We start from the raw sequence: 26,912 nt of genomic DNA on the forward strand, positions 1-26,912 counted from the left end.
TTGTTTCCGGCACTTTAAATTGCATGATTGTCTTTTCTCTGTATGCATGTGTGGTATGAATGAGCATAGCCTGAATTATGATCTGTAACATGTTGCCATGCCATTATGACTACCAACTTGAGTTTTGTAAAGTTCAAAGCAGTAAAGTATCATGATCATAAACAAACAAGGCATTAAAAAAGAGATTAGCATGTGCATATAAGTTTTGGAAATCTAGTATGATTAATTGTTACTCAATTGCATTAGATTTTATTTAATTGAAGTTTTCATCTAGGACATTTTATGAAATCTTTTGAAATCATGAAAACCTTGAAGGAAGTAAATGCAAATAAAGCAAGAAAGAAAAAGGGAAAGAATGAGAAAGCTGAAGGCTTTGAGTACCAATGACAATTAATTTTTTAAGTACTTGTGGTGTTTATGTATCAAGCCAAATGCTTGAAAACAAAACACTTAGAGTCAAGGTTAGGCTCAAAGTGCAAATGCACTCCCTCAAAGCTCAAGGCTCTGAGCATCAATGATTAGAGAGTCAAGAAAAGAAACAAATGAGCTTAATGAAGTCCTCTAATTAAATGCTTGTGGTGCTTATGTATCAAGTGGTAATACTTGAAAACAAAGCATTTAGAGTCGTAGCTTTGTTATCAACTCATGGGGCAAAGCACCCAAAAGGAGAAGCTAATAAGAAAATAAAAAAAAAGCTTGTTTCAAGGAAGAAATACAAGAAAAAGATTTCATAAAATGAGCTAGATAGAAGCATCAATCATTTACATTTCTTTTGTGATTGTAGCATGCATAGAAAACTAGCTGACCATGAACATTGAGTTGCTATTCTTCTTACCTTGGATTGTCAATCTTTATTGCATGATTCTTTTCTTGCTTGAGGACAAGCAAGGTTTAAGTTTGGTGTTGTGATGACATGTCACCATGTCATGTTTTTCTATGCTTTTTCATACAAGAAATTGATGATTTGTGCTTAAATATTGAATGCTTTTGTGCTTAAATGGTATATTTTCTTGATCTTTTAATTTTATAAATCTTGTAGGAAATAAGAAGAAAAAGAAGCAAAGAAGCACAAAATAAGCTAAAAAAGAGAAAAAAAGAGCTTTGGGACACACTTTGAAGTTGGAGCACACTTTGGAGGCTTAGACTGATGGGTTGGAAACAAATTCCAACACCTTAAAACTCACCGGCAAGTATACTGGGTCGCATCAAGTAGTAAAACTCACTTAGAGTGAGGTCGATCTCACAGGGATTGATGGATCAAGCAACTTTAGTGGGTGATTAGTTTAGTCAAGCTAACATTGGTGAGTGATAATTGATGCAGCAGAAAGTAAATGACAAGAAAATTTAAAGTGCAAAAAGTAAATTGGACAGAAACTTAAAGAGCAAGAAATATAAATTGCAGAAACTTAAATGACAAGAAATGTAAATTGCATCAAATCTAAAGGAGGGTTGGGTGCTGGAAATTAAAGAAAGCAATAGATCAAAGCTTAGAACTCTTGCAGAAAGCTTAAATTGTAGGAAAGTAAATTGAGAGCAATGTAAACAGAGAAGCAAAATTGCAGTGAATCAGGATTTTAGAGCAATTGCAGAGGAATTTAAAATTGTGCAGGAAATGTAAATGAGATTTGCAGCAAGCTTAATGTAAACTGAATTGAGGAACTAAATAGAAAGTAAAATGCAGCTTAATTGCAATAGTTAAAAGGAAGTTGAAGATCTCAGGGGTTGGATGAGACTAGAGAACAAGTCTAGATCTCAATTCCTTCCTTGATCCAACAAAGAATAATTGCAAAAGAAGCAGAAGAACAAATTGCAGAAGAAAATAGAGAAGAAAGCAGTAAAGAGAATTTGGATTCAAATCACAGTTTCTAGAATTATGCAGAAAAATAAACAAAGAGATCTCAAGGTGAGGTTGAGACAGAATTTCCTCAACTCTTCACTTTCAAGATCCAAGACAAGAAGTAAGAAATGCAAAAGCAAGAACAAGGAGAAGAGACTCAGCTCTCAATCCCAATTCCCCCTAGTGCTCTCTAGTAGAGCCAGCCTCTTAATACTCTCTATAAGAGCTGGTATGCGAAATTGTTATCCCTGGGGTTGTAAAATTTGTTGTTCGTTCTCTCCCTGGCAATGGCGCCAATAACTGGTGTACAATACCATGGTCCAAACATAACTTCACAACTTCGCACAACTAACTAGCAAGTGCACTGGGTCGTCCAAGTAATAAAACTTTACGTGAGTAAGGGTCGATCCCACGGAGATTGTTGGTAGGAAGCAAGCTATGGTCATCTTGTTAATCTCAGTCAGGCGGATATCAAATGGTTATGGAGTTTTCGAATAATAATAATAAATAAACAGAAAATAAAGATAAAAATACTTATGTAATTCATTGGTGATAATTTCAGACAAGCGTATAGAGATGCTTTTGTTCCTCTGAATCTCTGCTTTCCTGCTGTCTTCATCCAATTAGTCTTACTCCTTTCCAAGGCAAGCTTTCTGTAAGGGCATCACCATTGTCAATGGCTACATCCCATCCTCTCTGTGAAAATGGTCCAAATGCTCTGTCACGGCATGGATAATCATCTAGAGGTTCTCGATCATACTGGAATAGGATTTACTATCCTTTTGCGTCTATCACTACGCCTAGCACTCGCGAGTTTGAAGTTCGTCACAGCCATCCCTTCCCAGATCCTACTCGGAATACCACAGACAAGGTTTAGACTTTCTGGATCTCAGGAATGGCCATCCATGGGTTCTAACTTATACCACGAAGATACTGATAACTCGGACTCGGTCCCCTGTATTAGATATCTAAGAGATACTCATTCTAGCTTGGTTGCATGTAGAACGGAAGTGTTTGTCAGGCACGCGTTCATAAGTGAGAATGATGATGAGCGTCACATAATCATCACATTCATCATGTTCTTGGGTGCGAATGGATATCTTAGAAGCGGAATAAGTTGAATTGAATAGAAAATAGTAGTACTTTGCATTAAATCATTAGGAACACCAGAGCTCCACACCTTAATCTATGGAGTGCAAAAATTCTACCGTTGAAAATACATAAGTAATGAAGGTCCCGGCATGGCCGAATGGCCAGCCCCCAAACGTGATCAATAGATGAAACTAAAGATCATAAGATGATCCAAAGATGTCTAATACAATAGTAAAAAGTCCTATTTATACTAAACTAGTTACTAGGGTTTACAAAAGTAAGTAATTGATGCATAAATCCACTTCCGGGGCCCACTTGGTGTGTGCTTGGGATGAGCTTGAAGTTTACACGTGGAGAGGTCATTCTTGGAGTTGAACGGCAGTTTGTAACATGTTTCTGGCGTTCAATTCTGGTTCGTGACGTGTTTCTGGTGTTTAACTCCAGACTGCAGCGTAGAACTGGCGTTCAACGCCCTTTTGCGTCATCTAAACTCTGCCAAAGTATGAATCATTATATCTTGCTGAAAAGCCCTGGATGTCTACTTTCCAACGCAATTGGAAGCGCGCCATTTTGAGTTTTGTAGCTCCAGAAAATCCACTTTGAGTGCAGGGAGGTCAGAATCCAACAGCATCAGCAGTCCTTCTTCAACCTCTGAATATGATTTTTGCTCAAGTCCCTCAATTTCAGCCAGAAAATATCTGAAATCACAGAAAAACACACAAACTCATAGTAAAGTGCAGAAATGTGAATTTAACACAAAAACTAATAAAAACATCCTTAAAAGTAACTAGATCTTACTAAAAACATACTAAAAACAATGCCAAAAAGCGTATAAATTATCCGCTCATCACAACACCAAACTTAAATTGTTGCTTGTCCCCAAGCAACTGAAAATCAAATAGGATAAAAAGAAGAGAATATACTATAAATTCCAAACTATCAATGAAACATAGCTCCAATCAGATGAGCGGGACTTGTAGCTTTTTGCCTCTTGAATAGTTTTGGCATCTCACTTTATCCATTGAAGTTCAGAATGATTGGCATCTATAAGAACTCAGAGTTCAGATAGTGTTATTGATTCTCCTAGTTCAGTATGTTGATTCTTGAACACAGTTACTTTATGAGTCTTGGCCGTGGCCCTAAGCACTTTATTTTCCAGTATTACCACCGGATACATAAATGCCACAGACACATAATTGGGTGAACCTTTTCAGATTGTGACTCAGCTTTGCTAAAGTCCCCAATTAGAGGTGTCCAGGGTTCTTACGCACACTCTTCTTTTGCTTTGGACCTTGACTTTAACCGCTCAGCCTCAAGTTTTCACTTGACACCTTCACGCCACAAGCACATGGTTAGGGACAGCTTGGTTTAGCCGCTTAGGCCGGGATTTTATTCCTTTAGGCCCTCCTATCCACTGATTCTCAAAGCCTTGGGATCCTTTTTATTTACCCTTGCTTTTTGGTTTTAAGGGTTATTGGATTTTTGCTCTTGCCTTTTGGTTTTAAGAGCTTTTGGCTTTTTCTGCTTGCTTTTTCTTTTTCTATTTTTTTTTGCCATTTTTTTTCTTTCTTTTTTTTTCTGCAAGCTTTTGTATTTACTGCTTTTTCTTGCTTCAAGAATCATTTTTATGATTTTTCAGATTATCAAATAACATGTCTCCTATTCATCATATTTAACATTCTAAAACACCAACTTCAAAAGACATATGCATTGTTCAAGCATTCATTCAGAAAACAAAAAGTATTGTCTCCACATCAAAATAATTAAATTAAGTTCAAGGATAAATTCGAAACTCATGTACTTGTTCTTTTGTAATTAAAACATTTTTCCATTTAAGAGAGGAGATGGATTGATATTCACTACTTTAAGGCATAGACACTTAGACACAAATGATCATGTAATAAAGACACAAACATAGATAAACATTTAACATAAGAAAACGAAAAACAGAAAGTTTAAGAACAAGGAATGAGTCCACCTTAGTGATGGTGGCGTTTCCTTCTTGAGGAACCAATGATGTCCTTGAGCTCTTCTATGTCTCTTCCTTGTCTTTGTTGCTCCTCCCTTATTGCTCTTTGATCTTCTTTAATTTCATGAAGGATGATGGAGTGCTCTTGATGTTCCACCCTTAATTGTCCCATGTTGGAACTTAATTCTCCTAGGGAGGTGTTGATTTGCTCCCAAAAATTCTGTGGAGGAAAGTGCATCCCTTGAGGCATCTTAGGGATTTCTTGGTGATGAGCTTCTTCATGCGTCTCTTGAGATCCATGAATAGGCTCTCTTGTTTGCTCCATCCTTTTCTTAGTGATGGGCTTGTCCTCATCAATGAGGATGTCTCCCTCTATGTCAATCCCAGCCGAATTGCATAGATGGCAAATGAGGTGAGGAAAAGCTAACCTTGCCATAGTGGAGGACTTGTCAGCCACCTTGTAGAGTTCTTGAGATATAATCTCATGAACATCCACCTCTTCTCCAATCATGATGCTATGGATCATGATGGCCCGGTCTATAGTAACTTCAGACCGGTAGCTAGTGGGAATGATGGAGCGTTGGATGAACTCCAACCATCCTCTAGCCACAGGCTTGAGGTCCAGTCTTCTAAGTTGAACCGGTTTGCCTTTTGAGTCAATCTTTCATTGAGCTCCTTCCACACATACGTCCATGAGGACTTGGTCCAACCTTTGATCAAAGTTGACCCTTCTAGTGTAGGGGCGTGCATCTCCTTGCATCATAGGCAAGTTAAACGCCAACCTCACATTTTCCAGACTAAAATCTAAGTAATTCCCCCGAACCATGGTGAGATAATTCTTTGGGTTCGGGTTCTTACTTTGATCATGGTTCCTAGTGATCCATGCATTAGCATAGAACTCTTGAACCATTAGAATTCCGACTTGTTGGATGGGGTTTGTTAGAACTTCCCAACCTCTTTTATGGATCTCATGTCGGATCTCCGGATACTCATTTTTCTTGAGTTTGAAAGGGACCTCGGGGATCACCTTCTTCTTGGCCACAATATCATAGAAGTGGTCTTGATGGGCTTTGGAGATGAATCTTTCCATCTCCCATGACTCAGAGGTGGAAGCTTTTGTCTTTCCTTTTCCTTTTCTAGAGGATTCTCCGGTCTTAGGTGCCATCAATGGTAATGGAAAAACAAAAAGCTTATGCTTTTACCACACCAAACATAGAATATTGCTCGCCCTCGAGCAAGAGAAGAAAGAATAGATGATGAAGAAGAAGAAATAGAGGAGAGGGAGAGAGAGTTGTGTTTCGGCCAAGAAGGGGAAGAGAGGGTTGTGTTGTGTGAAAATAAAGAAGAATGGCGGATTTTATATAGTGGAGGGAGAGGGGTTAGGTTCGGCCATTTAGGGTGAGTTTGGGTGGGAAAGTGATTTTGAATTTTGAAGGTAGGTGGGGTTTATGAGGTAGGTTTATGGGGAAGAGTGGGTGGATGTGAGTGGTGAAGGGGTAGTAGGGAGGAGAGCTTGATGTGATTGGTGAAGGGTTTTGGGGAAAGGTGTTTATTGGGAAGAGAGGATGAACATTGAGAAGAGGGAAGAGTATGAGTGGAGGTAAGTGGGGATCCTGTGGGGTCCACAGATGCTGAGATGATCCTGTGGGGTTCACAGATCCTGAGGTGTCAAGGATTTACATCCTTGCACCAATTAGGCATGTAAAATGCCTTTGCATGCAATTCTGGCGTTTAAACGCCGAATCGATGCTTGTTCTGGGAGTTCAGCGCCCAGATGCAGCATGTTTCTGGCGTTGAACGCCAGCTCCATGCTTGTTTCTGGCGTTCAGCACCAGCTTTCCTCAGTGTGCATTCCTGGCGTCTGAACGCCAGGATGCTGCTTGTTTTGGGCGTTCAACGCCTGATCCATGCTCTGTTCTGGCGTTGAACGCTAGCCAGATGCTCCTTACTGGCGTTTAAACGCCAGTAAGCCCTTTCTCTAGGGTGTGATTTTTCTTCTGCTATTTTTGATTATGTTTTTGATTTTTCTATTTATTTTGTGACTCCACATGATCATGAACCTAATAAAACATGAAAGAACAACAAAAATAAAAATAAAATTAGATAAATAAAAATTGGGTTGCCTCCCAACAAGTGCTTCTTTAATGTCAATAGCTTGACAGTGGGCTCTCATGGAGCCTCACAGATGTTCAGAGCATTGTTGAGACTCCCCAACACCAAACTTAGAGTTTCGATATGGGAGTTCAACACCAAACTTAGAGTTTGGTTGTGGCCTCCCAACACCAAACTTAGAGTTTGACTGTGGGGGCTCTGGTTGACTCTGTTTTGAGAGAAGCTTACTGTGCCTCTTTTCCATGTTTACAGAAGGATGTCCTTGAGTTTTAAACTCAAGGGAGTCCTCATTCAATTGAAAGACTAGTTCACCTCTATTAATATCAATCACAGCTCTTGCTGTGGCTAGGAAGGGTCTTCCAAGGATGATGGATTCATCCTCATCCTTCCCAGTATCTAGGATTATGAAATCAGCAGGGATGTAAAGGCCTTCAACCTTTACTAATATGTCCTCTACTTGTCTATAAGCCTCTTTTCTGGAATTATCTGCCATTTCTAACGAGATTCTGGCAGCTTGCACCTTAAAGATTCCCAGTTTCTCCATTACAGAGAGGGGCATGAGGTTTATTCCTGACCCAAGGTCACAGAGAGCCTTCTCAAAGGTCATGGTGCCTATGGTACAAGGTATTAGGAACTTTCCAGGATCCTGTTTCTTCTGAGGCAATCTCAGTTGATCCAATGCATTTAGTTCATTGGTGAACAGGGGAGGTTCATCTCCCCAAGTCTCATTACCAAATAAATTGGCATTCAGCTTCATGATTGCACCAAGGAACTTGACAACTTGCTCTTCAGTAACATCCTCATTCTCTTCAGAAGAGGAATACTCATCAGAGCTCATGAATGGCATAAGGAGGTTCAATGGAATCTCCATGGTCTCTAGATAAGTCTCAGATTCCTTTGGTTCCTCAGAGGGGAACTCCTTATTAATCACTAGACGTCCCAGGAGGTCTTCCTCCTTGGGATTCACGTCCTCCCCTTCCTTCTTGGATTCGGCCATGATGGTTATATCAATGGCCTTGCACTCTCCTTTTGGATTTTCTTCTGTGTTGCTTGGGAGAGCATTAGAAGGGGTTTCAGTGATCTTCTTACTCAGCTGGCCCACTTGTGCCTCCAAATTTCTAATGGAGGACCTTTTTTCATTCATGAAACTCAGAGTGGCCTTAGATAGATTAGAGACTAAGTTTGCTAAATTAGAGGTATTTTGTTCAGAGTTCTCTGTCTGTTGCTGAGTGGATGATGGAAAAGGCTTGCTATTGCTAAACCTGTTTCTTCCACCATTATTAAAGCCTTGTTGAGCCTTTTGTTGATCCTTCCATGAGAGATTTGGGTGATTTCTCCATGAGGGATTATAGGTGTTTCCATAGGGTTCACCCATGTAATTTACCTCTGCAATTGCAGGGTTCTCAGGATCATAAGCTTTTTCTTCAGAAGATGCCTCTTGAGTACTGTTGGATGCAGCTTGCATTCCATTCAGACTCTGAGAAATCATATTGACTTGCTGAGTCAATATTTTATTCTGAGCCAATATGGCATTCAGAGTATCAATTTCAAGAACTCCCTTCATCTGAGGTGTCCCATTACTCACATGATTCCTCTCAGAAGTGTACATGAACTGGTTATTAGCAACCATGTCAATGAGTTCTTGAGCTTCTGCAGGCGTTTTCTTTAGGTGAATGGATCTACCTGCAGAAGTATCCAATGACATCTTAGCTAATTCAGACAGACCATCATAGAATATATCCAGAATGGTCCATTCTGAAAGCATGTCAGAAGGACACTTTTTGGTTAGTTCCTTGTATCTCTCCCAAGCTTCATAGAGGGATTCACCTTCTTTTTGTCTGAAGGTTTGAACATCCACTCTAAGCTTACTCAGCTTTTGAGGAGGAAAGAACTTGGCTAAGAAAGCCTTGACCAGCTTATCCCAAGAGTTCAGGCTATCTTTAGGTTGAGAATCCAACCATATTCTAGCTCTATCTCTCACAGCAAAAAGGAAAAAGCATGAGCCTGTAGACTTCAGGATCTACTCCATTAGTCTTAACAGTATCACAGATTTGCAAGAATTCAGTTAAAAACTGAAAGAGATCTTCAGATGGAAGTCCATGAAACTTGCAGTTTTGTTGTATCAGAGAAACTAATTGAGGCTTAAGCTCAAAATTGTTTGCTCCAATGGTAGGGATGGAGATGCTTCTTCCATGTAAATTGGAATTAGGTGCAGTAAAGTCACCAAGCATCCTCCTTGCATTATTATTATTTTCGGATGCCATCTCCTCTTCCTGTTCGAAAATTCCTGTAAGGTTGTCTCTGGATTGTTGTATTTTAACTTCTCTTAGTTTCCTTTTCAGAGTCCTTTCAGGTTCAGGATCTACTTCAACAAGAATGTTTTTGTCCTTGCTCCTGCTCATATGACAAAGAAGGGAATAACAAAGAAAATATGGAATCCTCTATGTCACAGTATAGAGATTCCTTTGTGTGAGTAGAAGAAGAAAAGAATGTAATGTAAGGAAAGAGAAAGGAGGAGAATCCAAGCACAAGGGTGAGGAGTGCAGAGATATGAGATGAAGAGAAGTGTTACTAAATGAATAAATAAATAGAAGGAGATGAGAGGTGAGAGGATTTTCGAAAATAAAAAATTAAAATTTAAAGTTAAATTTCGAAAATAGTTTTTGAAAAGGGTTAGTAATTTTCGAAAATTAGGAATGAAATAAAATTAAAATAAAAAATTAAATTAATTAGTTAATTAAAAAGAAATTTTGAAAAAGAGGGAAGGGATTTTCAAAAATTAGAGAGGGATAGTTAGTTAGGTGGTTTTGAAAGAGATAAGAAACAAACAAAAAGTTAATTAGTTAGTTGAAACAAATTTTGAAAATCAAATTTTAGAAGATAAGAAGATAAGAAGTTAGAAAAGATATTTGAAAAAGATAAGATAAAAAGATATTTTTGAAAAGATATGATTGAAATTAGTTTTGAAAAAGATTTGATTTTTAAAATCACAATTAATGACTTGATTCACAAGAAATCACAAGATATGATTCTAGAATTTAAAGTTTGAATCTTTCTTAACAAGTAAGTAACAAACTTGAAATTTTTGAATCAAAACATTAATTGTTGATAATATCTTCGAAAATTATGAGATAGAATTAAGAAAAAGATTTTTGAAAAATATTTTTATAATTTTCGAAAATAAATAAGAAAAAATGAAAAAGATTTGATTTTTGAAAAAGATTTTGAAAAAGATAGGATATTTAAATTGAAAATTTGATTTGACTCATAAGAAACAATTGAATTTTAAAAATTTTTGAAAAAGTCAATCCAAATTTTCGAAATTTATGAGAAAAAAAAGGAAAGATATTTTTTTATTTTTGAATTTTTAATGATGAGAGAGAAAAACATGAAAAATGATGCAATGCATGAAAATTTTGGATCTAAAGATGTGATGCATGCAAGAACATTATGAATACCAAGATGAACACCAAGAACACTATAAATGTCAAGATGAACATCAAGAACTTATTTTTGAAAAATTTTCAAGAAAAGAAAACATGCAAGACACCAAACTTAGAAATTTTTCATGTATAGACACTATGAATGCAATAATGCATATGAAAAACAAGATAAGACACAAAACAAGAAAATATGAAGATCAAACAAGAAGACTGGCCAAGAACAACTTGAAGATCATGAAGAACACTATGAATGCATGAATTTTCGAAAAAAATGCATAAAGAATTTTTAGAAAAAAAATGCAATTGACACCAAACTTAAAAATTGACTCAAGACTCAAACAAGAAATACAAAATATTTTTGGTTTTTATGATTTTATGATTTTTTTTATATTTTCCTTTAATTAATTTTTTTTTTCGAAAAACATATGAAATTCAAAATTTTTAATAAGAATCCCAGGAATCTTTCAATGTTGGCCTAAAGCTCCAATCCAAGGGTTAGACATGGCTTAATAGCCAGCCAAGCTTTAGAAGATACAAATCAGTCATACAATAACAAATTTGATTAGCAACAACTAGCTTGCTCTTGTAATGATGACTTGGAAGCCTCAGTCTAAATGAATTTAGACATGGCTTTACAGCCAGCCAGGCTTCAACATGCTTCATGAAACTCAAGAATTCATTCTTAAAAATTCTGAAATAATTTTCGAAAACAGATGAGAAATTTTTGAAAGATTTTTGGAAATTTTTTGAAAATAAAACAAAAAGAAAATTACCTGATCTGAGCAACAAGATGGACCGTCAATTGTCCAAACTCGAACAATCCCCGGCAACGGCGACAAAAACTTGGTATGCGAAATTGTTATCCCTGGGGTTGTAAAATTTGTTGTTCGTTCTCTCCCTGGCAATGGCGCCAATAACTGGTGCACAATACCATGGTCCAAACATAACTTCATAACTTCGCACAACTAACCAGCAAGTGCACTGGGTCGTCCAAGTAATAAAACCTTACGTGAGTAAGGGTCGATCCCACGGAGATTGTTGGTATGAAGCAAGCTATGGTCATCTTGTTAATCTCAGTCAGGCGGATATCAAATGGTTATGGAGTTTTCGAATAATAATAATAAATAAATAGAAAATAAAGATAAAAATACTTATGTAATTCATTGGTGCGAATTTCAGACAAGCGTATAGAGATGCTTTCGGTCCTCTGAATCTCTGCTTTCCTGCTGTCTTCATCCAATCAGTCTTACTCCTTTCCATGGCAAGCTTTCTGTAAGGGCATCACCGTTGTCAATGGCTACATCCCATCCTCTCTGTGAAAATGGTCCAAATACTCTGTCACGGCATGGCTAATCATCTAGAGGTTCTCAATTATACTGGAATAGGATTTACTATACTTTTACGTCTGTCACTATGCCCAGCCCTCGCGAGTTTGAAGTTCGTCACAGCCATCCCTTCCCAGATCCTACTCGGAATACCACAGACAAGGTTTAGACTTTCTGGATCTCAGGAATGGCCATCCATGGGTTCTAACTTATACCACGAAGATACTAATAACTCGGACTCGGTCCCCTGTATTAGATATCTAAGAGATACTCATTCTAGCTTGGTTGCATGTAGAACGGAAGTGTTTGTCAGGCACGCGTTCATAAGTGAGAATGATGATGAGCGTCACATAATCATCACATTCATCATGTTCTTGGGTGCGAATGGATATCTTAGAAGCGGAATAAGTTGAATTGAATAGAAAATAGTAGTACTTTGCATTAAATCATGAGGAACAGCAGAGCTCCACACCTTAATCTATGGAGTGCAGAAACTCTACCATTGAAAATACATAAGTAATGAAGGTCCCGGCATGGCCGAATGGCCAGCCCCCAAACGTGATCAATAGATGAAACTAAAGATCATAAGATGATCCAAAGATGTCTAATACAATAGTAAAAAGTCCTATTTATACCAATCTAGTTACTAGGGTTTACAGAAGTAAGTAATTGATGCATAAATCCACTTCCGGGGCCCACTTGGTGTGTGCTTGGGCTGAGCTTGAAGTTTACACGTGGAGAGGTCATTCTTGGAGTTGAACGCCAGTTAGTAACGTGTTTCTGGCGTTCAACTCTGGTTCGTGACGTGTTTCTGGCGTTTAACTCCAGACTGCAGCGTAGAACTGGCGTCCAACGCCCTTTTGCATCATCTAAACTCGGCCAAAGTATGGACTATTATATGTTGCTGGAAAGCCCTGGATATCTACTTTCCAACGCAATTGGAAGCACTGCATTTTGAGTTCTGTAGCTCCATAAAATCCACTTTGAGTGCAGGGAGGTCAGAATCCAACAACATCAGCAGTCCTTCTTCAATCTCTGAATCTGATTTTTGCTCAAGTCCCTCAATTTCAGCCAGAAAAAACCTGAAATCACAAAAAAATACACAAACTCATAGTAAAGTCCAGAAATGTGAATTTAACATAAAAACTAATAAAAACATCCCTAAAAGTAACTAGATCCTACTAGAAACATACTAAAAACAATGCCAAAAAGCGTATAAATTATCCGCTCATCACAACACCAAACTTAAATTGTTGCTTGTCCCCAAGCAACTGAAAATCAAATAGGATAAAAAGAAGAGAATATACTATAAATTCCAAACTATCAATGAAACATAGCTCCAATCAGATGAGCGGGACTTGTAGCTTTTTGCCTCTTGAATAGTTTTGGCATCTCACTTTATCCATTGAAGTTCAGAATGATTGGCATCTATAGGAACTCAGAGTTCAGATAGTGTTATTGATTCTCCTAGTTCAGTATGTTGATTCTTGAACACAGTTACTTTATGAGTCTTGGCCGTGGCCCTAAGCACTTTGTTTTCCAGTATTACCACCGGATACATAAATGCCACAGACACATAATTGGGTGAACCTTTTCAGATTGTGACTCAGCTTTGCTAAAGTCCCCAATTAGAGGTGTCCAGGGTTCTTAAGCACACTCTTCTTTTGCTTTGGACCTTTACTTTAACCGCTCAGCCTCAAGTTTTCACTTGACACCTTCACGCCACAAGCACATGGTTAGGGACAGCTTGGTTTAGCCGCTTAGGCCGGGATTTTATTCCTTTAGGCCCTCCTATCCACTGATGCTCAAAGCCTTGGGATCCTTTTTATTTACCCTTGCCTTTTGGTTTTAAGGGTTATTGGCTTTTTGCTCTTGCCTTTTGGTTTTAAGAGCTTTTGGCTTTTTCTGCTTGCTTTTTCTTTTTCTATTTTTTTTTGCCATTTTTTTCTTTCTTTTTTTTTTCTGCAAGCTTTTGTATTTACTGCTTTTTCTTGCTTCAAGAATCATTTTTATGATTTTTCAGATTATCAAATAACATGTCTCCTATTCATCATTCTTTCAAGAGCCAACATATTTAACATTCTAAAACACCAACTTCAAAAGACATATGCATTGTTCAAGTATTCATTCAGAAAACAAAAAGTATTGTCTCCACATCAAAATAATTAAACTAAGTTCAAGGATAAATTCGAAACTCATGTACTTCTTGTTCTTTTGTAATTAAAACATTTTTCCATTTAAGAGAGGTGATGGATTCATATTCACTACTTTAAGGCATAGACACTTAGACACTAATGATCATGTAATAAAGACACAAACATAGATAAACATTTAACATAAGAAAACAAAAAATAGAAAGTTTAAGAACAAGGAATGAGTCCACCTTAGTGATGGTGGCGTTTCCTTCTTGAGGAACCAATGATGTCCTTGAGCTCTTCTATGTCTCTTCCTTGTCTTTGTTGCTCCTCCCTCATTGCTCTTTGATCTTCTCTAATTTCATGAAGGATGATGGAGTGCTCTTGATGTTCCACCCTTAATTGTCCCATGTTAGAACTTAATTCTCCTAGGGAGGTGTTGATTTGCTCCCAAAAATTCTGTGGAGGAAAGTGCATCCCTTGAGGCATCTCAGGGATTTCTTGGTGATGAGCTTCTTCATGTGTCTCTTGAGATCCATGAATAGGCTCTCTTGTTTGCTCCATCCTTTTCTTAGTGATGGGCTTGTCCTCATCAATGAGGATGTCTCCCTCTATGTCAATCCCAGCCGAATTGCATAGATGGCAAATGAGGTGAGGAAAAGCTAACCTTGCCATAGTGGAGGACTTGTCAGCCACCTTGTAGAGTTCTTGAGGTATAATCTCATGAACCTCCACCTCTTCTCCAATCATGATGCTATGGATCATGATGGCCCGGTCTATAGTAACTTCAGACCGGTTGCTAGTGGAAATGATGGAGTGTTGGATGAACTCCAACCATCCTCTAGCCACAGGCTTGAGGTCCAGTCTTCTAAGTTGAACCGATTTGCCTCTTGAGTCAATCTTTCATTGAGCTCCTTCCACACATATGTCCATGAGGACTTGGTCCAACCTTTGATCAAAGTTGACCCTTCTAGTGTAGGGGCGTGCATCTCCTTGCATCATAGGCAAGTTAAACGCCAACCTCACATTTTCCAGACTAAAATCTAAGTAATTCCCCCGAACCATGGTGAGATAATTCTTTGGGTTCGGGTTCTTACTTTGATCATGGTTCCTAGTGATCTATGCATTAGCATAGAACTCTTGAACCATTAGAATTCCGACTTGTTGGATGGGGTTTGTTAGAACTTCCCAACCTCTTCTATGGATCTCATGTCGGATCTCCGGATACTCATTTTTCTTGAGTTTGAAAGGGACCTCGGGGATCACCTTCTTCTTGGCCACAATATCAAAGAAGTGGTCTTGATGGGCTTTGGAGATGAATCTTTCCATCTCCCATGACTCGGAGGTGGAAGCTTTTGTCATCCCTTTTCCTTTTCTAGAGGATTCTCTGGTCTTAGGTGCCATCAATGGTAATGGAAAAACAAAAAGCTTATGCTTTTACCACACCAAACTTAGAATATTGCTCGCTTTCGAGCAAGAGAAGAAAGAATAGATGATGAAGAAGAAGAAATGGAGGAAAGGGAGAGAGAGTTGTGTTTCGGCCAAGAAGGGGAAGAGAGGGTTGTGTTGTGTGAAAATGAATGGAGGGGTTTATATAGTGGAGGGAGAGGGGTTAGGTTCGGCCATTTAGGGTGGGTTTGGGTGGGAAAGTGATTTTGAATTTTGAAGGTAGGTGGGGTTTATAAGGTAGGTTTATGGGGAAGAATGGGTGGATGTGAGTGGTGAAGGGGTAGTAGGGAAGAGAGCTTGATGTGATTGGTGAAGGGTTTTGGGGAAAGGTGTTTATTGGGAAGAGAGGATGAACATTGAGAAGAGGGAAGAGTATGAGTGGAGGTAGGTGGGGATCTTGTGGGTCCACAGATGCTGAGATGATCCTGTGGGGTCCACAGATCCTGAGGTGTCAAGGATTTACATCCCTGCACCAATTAGGCATGTAAAATGCCTTTGCATGCAATTCTGGCATTTAAACGCCGAATGGATGCTTGTTCTGGGCGTTCAGCGCCCATATGCAGCATGTTTCTGGCGTTGAACGCCAGCTCCATGCTTGTTTCTGGCGTTCAGCGCCAGCTTTCCTCAGTGTGCATTCCTGGCATCTGAACGCCAGGATGCTGCTTGTTTTGGGCGTTCAACGCCAGATCCATGCTCTGTTCTAGCATTGAACGCCAGCCAGATGCTCCTTACTGGCGTTTAAACGCCAGTAAGCCCTTTCTCCAGGGTGTGATTTTTCTTCTGCTGTTTTTGATTCTATTTTTGATTTTTTATTTATTTTGTGACTCCACATGATCATGAACCTAATAAAACATGAAAGAACAACAAAAATAAAAATAAAATTAGATAAATAAAAATTGGGTTGCCTCCCAACAAGCGCTTCTTTAATGTCAATAGCTTGACAGTGGGCTCTCATGGAGCCTCACAAATGTTCAGAGCATTGTTGAGACTCCCCAATACCAAACTTAGAGTTTGGATATGGGAGTTCAATATCAAACTTAGAGTTTGGTTGTGGCCTCCCAACACCAAACTTAGAGTTTGACTGTGGGGGCTCTAGTTGACTCTGTTTTGAGAGAAGCTTACTGTGCCTCTTTTCCATGGTTACAAAAGGATGTCCTTGAGTTTTAAACTCCAGGGAGTCCTCATTCAATTGAAGGACTTGTTCACCTCTATTAACATCAATCACAGCTCTTGCTGTGGCTAGGAAGGGTCTTCCAAGGATGATGGATTCATCCTCATCCTTCCCAGTATCTAGGATTATGAAATCAGCAGGGATGTAAAGGCCTTCAACCTTTACTAATATGTCCTCTACTTGTCCATAAGCCTCTTTTCTGGAATTATCTGCCATTTCTAATGAGATTCTGGCAGCTTGCACCTTAAAGATTCCCAGTTTCTCCATTACAGAGAGGGGCATGAGGTTTATTCCTGACCCAAGGTCACATAGAGCCTTCTCAAAGGTCATGGTGCCTATGGTACAAGGTATTAGAAACTTTTCAGGATCCTGTTTCTTCTGAGGCAATCTCAGTTGATCCAATGCATTTAGTTCATTGGTGAACAGAGGAGGTTCATCTCTCCAAGTCTCATTACCAAATAAATTGGCATTGAGCTTCATGATTGCACCAAGGAACTTGGCAACTTGCTCTTCAGTAACATCCTCATTCTCTTCAGAAGAGGAATACTCATCAGAGCTCATGAATGGCATAAGGAGGTTCAATGGAATCTCCATGGTCTCTAGATAAGTCTCAGATTCCTTTGGTTCCTCAGAGGGGAACTCCTTATTAATCACTAGACGTCTCAGGAGGTATTCCTCCTTGGGATTCACGTCCTCCTCTTCCTTCTTGGATTTGGCCACGATGGTTATATCAATGGCCTTGCACTCTCCTTTTGGATTTTCTTCTGTATTGCTTGGGAGAGCATTAGGAGGGGTTTCAGTGATCTTCTTACTCAGCTGGCCCACTTGTGCCTCCAAATTTCTAATGGAGGACCTTGTTTCATTCATGAAACTCAGAGTGGCCTTAGATAGATCAGAGACTAAGTTTGCTAAATTAGAGGTATTTTGTTCAGAGTTCTCTGTCTGTTGCTGAGTGGATGATGGAAAAGGCTTGCTATTGCTAAACCTATTTCTTTCACCATTATTAAAGCCTTGTTGAGGCTTTTGTTGATCCTTCCATGAGAGATTTGGGTGATTTCTCCATGAGGGATTATAGGTGTTTCCATAGGGTTCACCCATGTAATTCACCTCTGCAATTGCAGGGTTCTCAGGATCATAAGCTTCTTCTTCAGAAGATGCCTCTTGAGTACTGTTGGATGCAGCTTGCATTCCATTCAGACTCTGAGAAGTCATATTGACTTGCTGAGTCAATATTTTATTCTGAGCCAATATGGCATTCAGAGTATCAATTTCAAGAAATCCCTTCTTCTGAGGCGTCCCATTACTCACAGGATTCCTCTCAGAAGTGTACATGAATTGGTTATTAGCAACCATGTCAATGAGTTCTTGAGCTTCTGCAGGCATTTTCTTTAGGTGAATGGATCCACCTGCAGAAGTATCCAATGACATCTTAGCTAATTCAGACAGACCATCAAAGAATATATCCAGGATGGTCCATTCTGAAAGCATGTCAGAAGGACACTTTTTGGTCAATTCCTTGTATCTCTCCCAAGCTTCATAGAGGGATTCACCTTCTTTTTGTCTGAAGGTTTGAACATCCACTCTAAGCTTACTCAGCTTTTGAGGAGGAAATAACTTGGCTAAGAAAGCCTTGACCAGCTTATCCCAAGAGTTCAGGCTATCTTTAGGTTGAGAATGTAACCATATTCTAGCTCTATCTCTCAGCAAAAAGGGAAAAGCATGAGCCTGTAGACTTCAGGATCTACTCCATTAGTCTTAACAGTATCACAGATTTGCAAGAATTCAGTTAAAAACTAAAAGGGATCTTCAGATGGAAGTCCATGAAACTTGCAGTTTTGTTGCATCAGAGAAACTAATTGAGGCTTAAGCTCAAAATTGTTTGCTCCAACGGTAGGGATGGAGATGCTTCTTCCATGTAAATTGGAATTAGGTGCAGTAAAGTCACCAAGCATCCTCCTTGCATTATTATTATTTTCGGCTGCCATCTCCTCTTCCTGTTCGAAAATTCCTGTAAGGTTATCTCTGGATTGTTGTATTTTAACTTCTCTTAGTTTTCTTTTCAGAGTTCTTTCAGGTTCAGGATCTGCTTCAACAAGAATGTTCTTGTTCTTGCTCCTACTCATATGACAAAGAAGGGAATAACAAATAAAATATAGAATCCTCTATGTCACAGTATAGAGATTCCTTTGTGTGAGTAAAAGAAGAAAAGAATGTAATGTAAGGAAAGAGAAGGGAGGAGAATCCAAGCACAAGGGTGAGGAGAGTAGATATGAGATGAAGAGAAGTGTTAGTAAATGAATAAATAAATAGAAGGAGATGAGAGGTGAGAGGATTTTCGAAAATTAAAAATTAAAATTTAAAGTTAAATTTCGAAAATAGTTTTTGAAAAGGGTTAGTAATTTTTGAAAATTAGGAATGAAATAAAATTAAAATAAAAAATTAAATTAATTAGTTAATTAAAAAGAAATTTTGAAAAAGAGGGAAGGGATTTTTGAAAATTAGAGAGGGATAGTTAGTTAGGTGGTTTTGAAAGAGATAAGAAACAAACAAAAAGTTAATTAGTTAGTTGAAACAAATTTTGAAAATCAAATTTTAGAAGATAAGAAGATAAGAAGTTAGAAAAGATATTTGAAAAAGATAAGATAAAAAGATTTTTTTGAAAAGATATGATTGAAATTAGTTTTGAAAAAGATTTGATTTTTAAAATCACAATTAATGACTTGATTCACAAAAAATCACAAGATATGATTCTAGAATTTAAAGTTTGAATCTTTCTTAACAAGTAAGTAACAAACTTGAAATTTTTGAATCAAAACATTAATTGTTGATAATATCTTCGAAAATTATGAGATAGAATTAATAAAAATATTTTTGAAAAATATTTTTACAATTTTGGAAAATAAATAAGAAAAAATGAAAAAGATTTTATTTTTGAAAAAGATTTTGAAAAAGATAGGATTTTTTAATTGAAAATTTGATTTAACTCATAAGAAACAATTGAATTTTAAAAATTTTTGAAATTTATGAGAAAAAAAGAAAAGATATTTTTTTTATTTTTGAATTTTTAATGATGAGAGAGAAAAACATGAAAAATGATGCAATGCATGAAAATTTTGGATCTAAAGATGTAATGCATGCAAGAACATTATGAATGTCAAGATGAACACCAAGAACACTATGAATGTCAAGATGAACATCAAGAACTTATTTTTGAAAAATTTTCAAGAAAAGAAAACATGCAAGACACCAAACTTAGAAATTTTTCATATATAGACACTATGAATGCAAGAATGCATATGAAAAACAAGATAAGACACAAAACAAGAAAATATGAAGATCAAACAAGAAGACTGGCCAAGAACAACTTGAAGATCATGAAGAACACTATGAATGCATGAATTTTCGAAAAAAATGCATAAAGAATTTTTAGAAAAAAAATGCAATTGACACCAAACTTAAAAATTGACTCAAGACTCAAATAAGAAATATAAAATATTTTTGGTTTTTATGATTTTATGATTTTTTTGTATTTTCTTTTAATTAATTTTTTTTTCGAAAAACATATAGGAAAAAGAAAATAAGAAATTCAAAATTTTTAATAAGAATCCCAGGAATCTTTCAATGTTGGCCTAAAGCTCCAATCCAAGGGTTAGACATGGCTTAATAGCCAGCCAAGCTTTAGAAGATACAAATCAGTCATACAATAACAAATTTGATTAGCAACAACTAGCTTGCTCTTGTAATGATGACTTGGAAGCCTCAGTCTAAATGAATTTAGACATGGCTTTACAGCCAGCCAGGCTTCAACATGCTTCATGATACTCTAGAATTCATTCTTAAAAATTCTGAAATAATTTTCGAAAACAGATGAGAAATTTTTGAAAGATTTTTGAAAAATTTTTGAAATTAAAACAAAAAGAAAATAACCTGATCTGAGCAACAAGATGGACCGTCAGTTGTCCAAACTCGAACAATCCCCGGCAACGGCGCCAAAAACTTGGTGCACGAAATTGTGATCCCCGGCAACGGCGCCAAAAACTTGGTATGCCAAATTGTTATCCCTGGGGTTGTAAAATTTGTTGTTCGTTTTCTCCCTGGCAATGGCGCCAATAACTGGTGCACAATACCATGGTCCAAACATAACTTCATAACTTCGCACAACTAACCAGCAAGTGCACTGGGTCGTCCAAGTAATAAAACCTTACGTGAGTAAGGGTTGATCCCACGGAGATTGTTGGTATGAAGCAAGCTATGGTCATCTTGTTAATCTCAGTCAGGCAGATATCAAATGGTTATGGAGTTTTCGAATAATAATAATAATAAATAAATAGAAAATAAAGATAAAAATACTTATGTAATTCATTGGTGCGAATTTCAGACAAGCGTATAGAGATGCTTTCGGTCCTCTGAATCTCTGCTTTCCTGCTGTCTTCATCCAATCAGTCTTACTCCTTTCCATGGCAAGCTTTCTGTAAGGGCATCACCGTTGTCAATGGCTACATCCCATCCTCTCTGTGAAAATGGTCCAAATACTCTGTCACGGCATGGCTAATCATCTAGAGGTTCTCAATTATACTGGAATAGGATTTACTATCCTTTTACGTCTGTCACTACGCCCAGCACTCGCGAGTTTGAAGTTCGTCACAGCCATCCCTTCCCAGATCCTACTCGGAATACCACAGACAAGGTTTAGACTTTCTGGATCTCAGGAATGGCCATCCATGGGTTCTAACTTATACCACGAAGATACTAATAACTCGGACTCGGTCCCCTGTATTAGATATCTAAGAGATACTCATTCTAGCTTGGTTGCATGTAGAACGGAAGTGTTTGTCAGGCACGCGTTCATAAGTGAGAATGATGATGAGCGTCACATAATCATCACATTCATCATGTTCTTGGGTGCGAATGGATATCTTAGAAGCGGAATAAGTTGAATTGAATAGAAAATAGTAGTACTTTGCATTAAATCATGAGGAACAGCAGAGCTCCACACCTTAATCTATGGAGTGCAGAAACTCTACCATTGAAAATACATAAGTAATGAAGGTCCCGGCATGGCCGAATGGCCAGCCCCCAAACGTGATCAATAGATGAAACTAAAGATCATAAGATGATCCAAAGATGTCTAATACAATAGTAAAAAGTCCTATTTATACCAATCTAGTTACTAGGGTTTACAGAAGTAAGTAATTGATGCATAAATCCACTTCCGGGGCCCACTTGGTGTGTGCTTGGGCTGAGCTTGAAGTTTACACGTGGAGAGGTCATTCTTGGAGTTGAACGCCAGTTAGTAACGTGTTTCTGGCGTTCAACTCTGGTTCGTGACGTGTTTCTGGCGTTTAACTCCAGACTGCAGCGTAGAACTGGCGTCCAACGCCCTTTTGCGTCATCTAAACTCGGCCAAAGTATGGACTATTATATGTTGCTGGAAAGCCCTGGATATCTACTTTCCAACGCAATTGGAAGCACTCCATTTTGAGTTCTGTAGCTCCAGAAAATCTACTTTGAGTGCAGGGAGGTCAGAATCCAACAGCATCAGCAGTCCTTCTTCAACCTCTGAATCTGATTTTTGCTCAAGTCCCTCAATTTCAGCCAGAAAATACCTGAAATCACAGAAAAACACACAAACTCATAGTAAAGTCCAGAAATGTGAATTTAACATAAAAACTAATAAAAACATCCCTAAAAGTAACTAGATCCTACTAAAAACATACTAAAAATAATGCCAAAAAGCGTATAAATTATCCGCTCATCAAGAGCCAACCTCCTCAAAGAAATGAAGCAGATGCCTTTTTATAGGCTTTTCACAAAATGAAAATGAAAATGAAAAATAAAATTCTAAACAAATTACAATTAAAAATAAATTCTTAATCTAACTTGTTCTTGTGCCTTGAAGTGATGTCCATGGGCTTTTAAATTTTGGTGCAGGATTGAATTAATTTGATTTTTGGACCATGGGTCACACTCCCAGGGCAAAGCTCTCCCCAAGAGCTCAAAGCTCTCCGTAAGAGCTCTATTAGAAGCACCCCTGTGTTTTGGAGAGAAACTCCAAGTTCGAACCATGATGGAAGCATTTTGTGAGCCCTTTTTCTTACATTTTCATGAGGAGACCCACGATAAAGCTCTCAAGGAGAGCGCTACTTCCTTGCTTCCCTTGGTCTCTCTCTTCGAATCCTGGTGAAGCCACTTTAATTCATTTTTGCTTGTTTTTGGTCCTTAGAGATGCCCTTCAATTGTGTCTCAATTTCATGCCAAAGATGGATTGCCATATATCGTTGGAAAGCTCTAAATGTCAGCTTTCCAACGCAACTGGAAGCACATCAATCGGACATCTGTAGCTCAAGTTATGGCCCTTTGAAAAAGGCATGGTCATGCTGTGAGCGCCCAAGTTTAACTTGGCGAAAATTTTTGCCTCCAAGCTCATTTTCCTTGAGGCAAGCCCGAAAAAGCTCTTGGCAAGAGCTTTAGGCAAGAGCTTTGATTTTTTTTTTTGAAGTAAAGCTCTCCACAAGAGCTCTAGGCTCTTGGCAAGAGCTTTGTGCTCTTGTTCCTTGAATTGAGCCACGCTTTTCTTCCCTTGGCCCACGCTTTCTTCCTTTGAGCATGCTTTCTTTATTTCCCTAGATCATGCTCCTTTTTAGCTTCATTGCTTCTTTTTTCTCCTTATTTCCTACAAGATTTATAAAATTAAAAGATCAAGGAAATATACCGTTTAAGCACAAAAGAATGTAATATTTAAGCACAAATAATCAATTTCTTATATGAAAAAGCATAGAAAAACATGACATGGTGACATGTCATCACAACACCAAACTTAAACCTTGCTTGTCCTCAAGCAAGAAAAGAATCATGCAATAAAGATTGACAATCCAAGGTAAGAAGAATAGCAACTCAATGTACATGGTTAGCTAGTTTTCTAAGCATGCTACAATCACAAAAGAGATGTAAATGATTGATGCTTCTATCTAGCTCAATTTATGAAATCTTTCTCTTATATTTCTTCCTTGAAACAAGCTTTTGATTTTCTTATTAGCTTCTCCTTTTGGGTGCTTTGCCCCATGAGTTGATAACAAAACTACGACTCTAAGTGCTTTGTTTTCAAGTTTTACCACTTGATATATAAGCACCACAAGCATTTGAATTAGAGGACTTCATTAAGCTCATTTTTCTTTTCTTTTCTTGACTCTCTAATAATTGATGCTCAGAACCTTGAGCTTTGAGGGAGTGCTTTTGCACTTGAGCCTAGCCTTGACTTCTAAGTGTTTTGTTTTCAAGCATTTGGCTTGATACATAAACACCACAAGTACTTAACACATAAATTGCCATTGGTACTCAGAGCCTTTAGCTTTCTCATTCTTTCCCTTTTTCTTTCTTGCTTTATTTGCATTTACTTCCTTCAAGGTTTTCATGATTTCAAAAGATTTCACAAAATGTGCTAGATGAAAACTTCAATTAAATAAAATCCAATGCAATTGAGTAACAATTAACCATACTAGCTTTCCAATACTTGTATGCACATGCTAAACTCTTCTTTAATTCCTTATTTGTTTATGATCATGATGCTTTATTGCTTTTAAACTCACAAAACTCAAGTTGGTAGTCATAATGCCACAGCAACATGTTACAAATCAAGATTCAAGCTATGCTTTATTGATACACACATGTAAACAGAGAAGATGAAGACAATCATGCAATTTAAGTGCTGAAACAAATGAGAAGAAAAGGAACTCTACAACCTTGTAGTTCATCTTTATTAGTGTTGTCCTTTTTCCTCTATTCTTCCTCTTTCCCTTGCCAAACTCAGAATGCTTGCTCATCCTCAAGCAACAATTAGATCAATGGCTATGGGGCTAAGATGGATCATGAATGTCTTATACAATAAAACATTAGTAGCACATGTGTTTTAAGCAAGAGAAATTAAGAGTAACCATTAAGACACAAGAGATAGAGACATTTTGATTGCAAACATAAAAAAAGTGAGCACAATACATTGCATAAAAGATAAGTGACACACCAAACTTAGTGTGACACTTTCACTTGAAATTGATGCAAGTATCTAGTAAGGATTGGGACCAAATTTTGTTGCATAGCAACACCAAACTTAGAATGCAATCATATGTCAATTTATTTGAATAACTAAGCAACTGAAACTGTTATATGTTAAATACAATCACCAAGCCAAGAATCTGTCATGAATAAAGCTCTCTTGGTAATGTATTAACAAACACAGTAAATAAAAGAAAGCATTTAAAACAAGAAAATGACTAAAAAAAAAGAGAAAACTAAAATTGTCTAACTAAAAGAAAGATAACAGTGCAAAGAACATTATGATTATGCAAACAAGTGGTGTTGCTGAATGAATTGCATAGAAAAATAAGTGGCACACCAAACTTAGAATCTTAGTGTGACACTTCCATGTAGAATTGATGCAATCATTCAAAGGGATTGAAAACAAATTGTTGCAGGACAACACCAAACTTAGAATGTAACCATATGCCAATTTATTGAATTTAAACAAAGCAAAGAAAGAAAATAAAGCAGAGAAGAGAAATTATACCTACGGTTGACATGTTGTTCACTTTCTTCCTCTTCTTCCAGTTTGTTAAGAGGAATGACCTCAAGGGAGGAGAAGATTCAGCTATTGCCCCCTGTCTTGGTCTCTCCTCAGCAAGCTTTCTTTTGTTAATGACTTGATTGAGCTTGCTTGCTGGATCAGGGGGAGGATTGCTTGTAGTTGACCTTCTCTTCTTCATGAATATTGTCCTTTATAGCTTGGTCACAATCCTCTTCTCGGTGCTTTTGTTAATTGCCTTCACTTCCTTGAGTCCAAGTCTTGGTGGTTGTGTGATTATTGGAGTGATTTCTTCATCAAGAGCTTTTTGCATTGGTGATTCCATGAGCTTTTCTTCTTTGCACTTCTCTGCTTCAGTTGAGTGTGAATTCTCTTGAGTATCTTCCTCCATTTCTTCTTCATGATTTTCCATTAATTCCTTTGAGAGAGAAGTTTCAGGTTCCTCTATCACCTCAATTAGCTTCTGTGAATATGAAGCCACAGGTTCAAACACCTCCACAACCCCCTTTTCCATTGAAATTTCACTTGACACAGACGCTTCCTCATCTTGCTTTTCCACTTCCTCACCCACAAATTGGTCTTCATCCTCTCTATTTGAGAGAGAAGTTTCAGGTTCCTCTATCACCTCAATTAGCTTCTGTGAATATGAAGCCACAGGTTCAAACACCTCCACAACCCCCTTTTTCATTGAAATTTCACTTGACACAGAGGCTTCCTCATCTTGCTTTTCCACTTCCTCACCTACAAATTGGTCTTCATCCTCTCTATTTGATGGTTCTAGGTTCCTCCTTATTTTCTCTGAGGGCTCATTCATCTTCTTGAGGATGATTTCTTTCCAGGATTGGGATTGTGTGTATCTTTCCACGAGTTTTCTATTTCAATGGCTTGGCATCGGCTTTCTATGGGTTCTTTGGACCATTGAAGGTAATCCTCATCTGCTGGTTCAAGAGATGAAGGTTGAGAGAAATTTTGGTGACATGAATGTGTTGTGGTGAAGTTGTGTTGAGGGGTGTGGAATGAGTAGTGTGATTGATGGGATGACTTGTATGAATTTTGGAGAAAACTTTGTGTTGAGGCATAATCAAGTGATGATGAACTATCAAATGAGAAACTGGGACGTGAGGGTGGATGCTCTTTCATTCCTTGGTGATACATCCATCCACCATGAGGATAATGATATGAATTATTTTGTGGTGGTGGTTGGTATCCCATATGATTTTCTTGCTCATCTTGTGTCTCTGAAGCAAATCTCCATGAATTGGAGTGCTCAGAATGTGTATTCTCTTGGTGATATTTGATGATAAGTCATCTTATGCTAGCTTTTCAAGTAATTTTCACTTGTTTCATTAGGTTTTATGCACTTTCTTGCATTGTAAGTAAGTAATTTGGAGTGGAATTGCATGGTTTTGTTGAATCAATCAACCACCCTTTAATTGACACAAAATCATGTGGTTTAAGCTAAAATTAATTGAATTATGAATGAACTTTAAACCTTGTGAATTTGGTGATACTTTGATTGGTTGTTTTGATTATTTGTAGGTGAAGAAAAGAAAAAAATAAGAAAAGCGTGGCCTAAGGAGCGTGCCCAAAGGAAACAAGAAGCGTAGCCAAATGAGAAGAAAAAAGTGTGGCATCATTGAGAAAGAAGGAAAGCTAGGTTGGGTGAGTGAACCGAGCTTCACAAAGAACAAAAGGAGGAAGCAAGGCACAAAGCTCAGTTAACTTAGTGAACTGAGCATTGATGACAAGTCATCTTAGCCTAGTTTATCTAGTCTTTTTCTTTGTTTTCATTTGGTTTTATGCA

The 26,912-nt window shown here is 37.7% G+C and overlaps 2 non-coding genes across 2 annotated transcripts; both read left to right on the forward strand.

Annotated features, from left to right (window-relative positions):
- Positions 1–8,769: 8,769 nt before the first annotated feature.
- LOC112753724 (small nucleolar RNA R71) lies at positions 8,770–8,877 on the forward strand. The gene has a single exon (XR_003178095.1). It is a non-coding gene; the product is annotated as a small nucleolar RNA R71 (small nucleolar RNA).
- Positions 8,878–18,015: 9,138 nt separating this feature from the next.
- On the forward strand, positions 18,016–18,123 carry LOC112752698 (small nucleolar RNA R71). Its single transcript, XR_003177122.1, has one exon. It is a non-coding gene; the product is annotated as a small nucleolar RNA R71 (small nucleolar RNA).
- Positions 18,124–26,912: the final 8,789 nt, after the last annotated feature.

This window comes from Arachis hypogaea, chromosome 15 (assembly GCF_003086295.3).
Source record: "Arachis hypogaea cultivar Tifrunner chromosome 15, arahy.Tifrunner.gnm2.J5K5, whole genome shotgun sequence".
Lineage (NCBI taxonomy): Eukaryota > Viridiplantae > Streptophyta > Magnoliopsida > Fabales > Fabaceae > Arachis > Arachis hypogaea.